The sequence below is a fragment of the Gymnoscopelus microlampas genome (genome assembly GCF_963454915.1).
Source record: "Gymnoscopelus microlampas genome assembly, chromosome: 15".
Lineage (NCBI taxonomy): Eukaryota > Metazoa > Chordata > Actinopteri > Myctophiformes > Myctophidae > Gymnoscopelus > Gymnoscopelus microlampas.
Window position 1 is genome coordinate 41,253,944 of NC_139952.1, and position 5,000 is coordinate 41,258,943.

The 5,000-nt window shown below is 41.2% G+C and overlaps 1 protein-coding gene across 1 annotated transcript in view; it reads right to left on the minus strand.

Moving 5' to 3' along the window:
• Nucleotides 1-3,762, minus strand: part of elmo1 (engulfment and cell motility 1 (ced-12 homolog, C. elegans)) — a 151,109-nt gene extending 147,347 nt beyond the window's left edge. The window contains 1 exon segment of the mRNA XM_084079644.1: nucleotides 3,532-3,762. The gene's annotated coding sequence lies outside the window, so the exon portion shown is untranslated.
• Between the last annotated feature and the right edge of the window lie 1,238 nt (nucleotides 3,763-5,000).

Here is a 5,000-nt window from a genome sequence, read left to right on the forward strand (position 1 = left end):
GAGCATGTGGCTGCATAGGCTGCCTCGCAGCGGAGGCTCTTTGTTTGTTTCGCAAAAAAACCTGTAATGCCCCAGAATGGGTTCCTCCTGTATCTGACGCCACAACCAGGATATCCTGTCCAACGTCTGAGCAGAGCCCCGAAGATTACACTGACAACTCTCTGCAAGTCTTCAACAGCCTTCTACACTGCAACCACACACACCCTCCCCTCCCCCACCCACCCACACACACACACACACACACACGTGGTGGAAAAAGTACTCAAATGTTTTACTTACATACCTTACGCAAAAGTATCAATACTGCAATGTAAGTACTCTGTTACAAGTAAAAGTCCGGAATTCAAAATTTACTTGAAGTACAAAAGTATTGGTATGAAAATGTACTTAAAATACCAAAAGTAAAAGTACTAAATGTTTGAAAATAGCAGATCTACAAGCTCACAACGCGTCGCGATGCGACGCGTTGTGAGCTTGTAGATCGGCTATTTTCAAATAGCCTCGGTATACAATAGGGCTAAAGTGGTTAATGTATGTTTTATAATGTAATAATGTATATCTGCAAAGTGACTAGTAACTAAAGTTTTCAAATAAATGTAGTGGAGTAAAAGTACAATATTTGGATCCGAGATGTAGTGGAGTAGAAGTAAAAGGTATTGGAAATACTCAAGTGAAGTACAAATACCTCAAAATTGCACTTAAGTAAATGTACTTAGTTACTTTCCACCACTGACTCTCTCACACACACACACACACACACACACCTCAGAAACAAGCCCACAAACAGGATAAACCAATGTTCCTCACTGCCCTTTTCTGAAATAGAAAACACATCCTGTGTACATACACCACTTGAAGCTGTGTGTGTGTGTGTGTGTGTGTGTGTGTGTGTGTGTGTGTGTGTGTGTGTGTGTGTGTGTGTGTGCGTGCGTGTGTGTGTGTGCTTGCACAGGGGGAACAAGTGCACAGCCGTAATTGATTTTTGATGTAGTGCTGAAGCAGGCACATGGCCATGGTCTCTAATAAGCATGTAGCAGCTACTAGCTAACAGTGTTAGCTGCTGGCTGCACCAGGTTTTGCTTTAAATCACAACACCTTGCTAATCGTTGCTGTCGGGCAGAAACCTCTTATCTCCATATTTAAAAATTTTTTTGGTAAATTAATCTACATAAAAAACTACATAAAAACTAAGCTACAATGACTAAGACTAAGACTAAATACATTGACAATTTCGTCAACAAATAAAAACTAGACTAAAACGTTAGTGAGGGACTAGTGGAGAAGAGATCCAGTAGAACTAAAAGACGAGTCATTTTATGTTTGGTTGCGCTCGGGTTTGTGCTCTGAAAATAGCAGATCTACAAGCTCACAACGCGTCGCAGCGCGACGCGTTGTGAGCTTGTAGATCGGCTATTTTCAGCATGCAACCAAGTGTAAAATCAGCCATTACGACGCCATCAAGGCACCGCCAAAAATACATTTTAGTTGACTAAATCAACTGTAGATTTAGTCGACTAAAACTAGACAAAAACTAAAACATTTCAGGTGACTAAAATATGACTAAAACTAAATCGAAATTTGCTGTCTTAATCAACACTAAAATGAACACTCTACTTGATCATACTACAGGGTCACACAAAAGCATCGCAAAATAGCAGATCGGCAAAAGCTTGAAACGCGGCGCAAAGCGCCACATTTTGAGCTTGTAGATCTGCTGTTTTTGCTATTATTTGAATTTGAATCCTGAGATTTAAAGGTAGGGTAAGTGATATGTTTTGGGTTAAAACAAAAAGTATTTTGTTAAAAGGTTAAAGCACTATATTCTGATAGTAATCATTGCTATAGAGTGTTTGTTCAGTAACAGGAGTCTCCCATGTCTCTCCAGCTCTTTAATAAACAGAAAATACATTTTCCGGTAGGTGTCAAAATCTCAGCCAATCAGGAGAAAGTACCCATTTTTAAGCTTCATTTTTATAGTGTTCCAGTTCCAATTGTGTCTGATCATTTCTTAGTGTCATCACTTCCAATTTCACTTGTTTAATCTATATCCTGACTGAGTTCTCTATCCTGATTGGATAAAATTGGAAATGAAACTGAAACGAAAATGCATTTTCTGTTTAATAAAGAGCTGGAGAGACAAGGAGACTTCTAATACGGAACAAACACTCTATAGCAATGAGTACTATCAGAATATAGAGCTATTTAACACTTATTTTGACCAATGCAAATCACTTACCCTACCTTTAAGTAAGCATTTTTTTGGACATACAAGGTTTTTCACCCCGACAAAGACGTAGCATATGTAATCAAACCATCACGATGGGGCTGCCTGCGTGTAGTAAGAAAAAAAAAAACAGAATGAAAAGGAAATAACAGCCCCAGGGAGCAATTGTCTCTGAAGCAAGATTAGGTCTAAAGGTGCATACAAGTAATCTTAAAAGGGCGTTGTGTTGGAACCGACATATAATAATAACTCAAAGCAATTTGTTCCTCACACAAACAGAGAGAGTTCAATGGCATATCAACCATGTAAACATTTACTATTTTTTTGCCGTTATCTTTCCAAAAATCAGAAGTAAACTATGACAATGTGTTTCTATTCGCCTCAAGCCACCGGGCATCATGTCATGACTCGCTGGAAACATGACATTCTTTCATATTTTCTAGACATGTTGGAGCTGCCAGGCTCTCTCCCTCCCTCCCTCCCTCCCTTTCTCCCTCTCTCCCTCCCTCCCTCCCTCCCGATCAACACCAATATCTGTCTGTCAGGGTCTTTTTTCTCTCTCTCTATGACTGACTGACTGACTGTCTGTCTGCCAGTCTGCCAGTCTGCCAGTCTGCCTGTCTGCCTGTCTGCCTGCCTGTCTGCCTGTAGGGTTAAGTAATAGATGTTTTTGGTCGAGTTTGTACCGGCCAAACAAACATGTAGCTAGGGGTGCAACAGTTAATCGAACCAGTCAATTAGTCAATAGTAACTAGCAGATCTATAAGCTCACAACACTCAGCAAAGCGGCATATTGTGAACTTATAGATCACCTATTTTAACTTTTTTTTTTGCATGACACCGTTGTGCGACAAATCCTTTTAGCCGAGAAGTCTTACTTGTACACAGCACATGTTTACATGTCTGTAAATGAAAGTATTCTGTAGATAAAGTATTCAAAACAACACTACGCCATTAATCCATATGTTGCTATATAAAACAAACTGAAATATATATTTCTAAACATGCTTCTCAATTATTCAAATTAATCGGAAAAAGTAATCGATAGATAGAATAATAATCGCTAAGATGATAATAGACAGCTGCATCCGCGACGGTGGGGGGGGGCCCAGGCCAGCGTGGGCAACAATACATGAGGGGAAAGCAGGAGAGATTGGAGCCCCCCCACCCCGACACACAGAGGGGGGGCACACCCAGCCAGGGGCCTATTACCGTCGCATCCTGCTTATCAAACAAACACCCCCTCGGAGTGTGAGGGGAAGAGAAAAGGGTTTTGAAGAAGAAGAAGAAGACAAGAGAGGACTCACCCTGGGAAACGTGACAATGGAGAGCGGGACCGTTACTTCTTCTGTCAGTTCAGCCTTGATCAAACTGCTTCCTGAAGCCCTACAGTGCTGGCTGGCTGGCTGGGGGGGGCGGGCGGGCGGTCGGATCGTTTCAAACTAACGGCTGGCTGTCCCCCTCCGGCGTTCTATAACACACAAACACACACACACACACACAGTTCTTTTACACTGGTTTGTGCAGTATAGTTTGCCTCGCCTGTAAGGGCTAAAAAAAACAAGTGACACAAGGTTGAGAGAGACAGAAGGAGGAAGTAGGCGTTTGTGTGCGAAAAAAGAGGAAGCTAGGTCTCGTCTACAGTGTGTCACACGGGCTGAGGAAGAAAGATAAAAAAGCGCCAATATTCAAACGTCGGTGGTTGTTGTGTACCGATTGATTTGCAGACATGCACTGCCTGCCACTGATAATCAATGACACAGCTGCTAAGCAGGTCATTTGTGTTATACACCTCCACTTGGGTAGTTCTGGTACAATGGCCGTTCCAACATTCGAAAAGTGTCAGGTAAATTAATGATGATAAAAAAATATCGGGCAACATGATGTTTACTTTTACTTGATTTGTTTATTTGGACAGGACAATGCATATTAATGGACGTCACATGGACGTTAAATACACCGGATTTAGCAAAGATGCTAGTTTTCATCCGCAGTCCTCACAAAAAAACATACAATCAGAAAACAGACAGACAAACAGTGGAATACATTTACATAACATTACATAGGGAACACAGCATAACAAAAACAAGATCAAAAATGGTTGCAGCTTCGGTTTTCAAGCAAGCGAAAATCTTCTAAGTCTTCTAATTCCCGACAGTATTCTATATCAGTGGTGCTCAAACTTTTTCATGTCCAGGATCTCCAAAATGATATGTGTTTGGTCACGGACCCCCATCTTGTTCCAGGGACCCCCCAGAAGCAAAGATTTGAGTTAAAATGTATATATATTCAAAGATTTGCACACATTTTCACGATTTTTCAAAAATAGCAGATCTAAAAGCTTGTAGCGCGGCACTCGGTGCCGCGCTATGAGCTTGTAGATCTGCTATTTTTTAATAGCCAAAGTGTAAAATAATGCTTTTTAGCTCAAATGAAAAAGTGACACAGATGCGTTGCAGGTCTTAATGGTTTAAGGCGGTTAATTGTGTTCTGGAGTGAGGAACTACTGAGGTAAGCAACTACCAACTAGTACAACTAGTAAACATGTCCAAACCCCCCCCACCCCCCCCCCCCCCCCCCCACCCCACGTTGTGCCCAGAAAATGTCGGCCTGCCAAAAATAGACGCACCGCACCTGACTTAAGTGGAACGCACATACATGTATGGTCTCTGTTTTGTTTTTAACCAAATCAGCGAATTCTTCCACAATAAATATCATATATATATTTAGGCCATCACAATTATTAAATTGTTTAAACGGAACATAATAAAAGCTT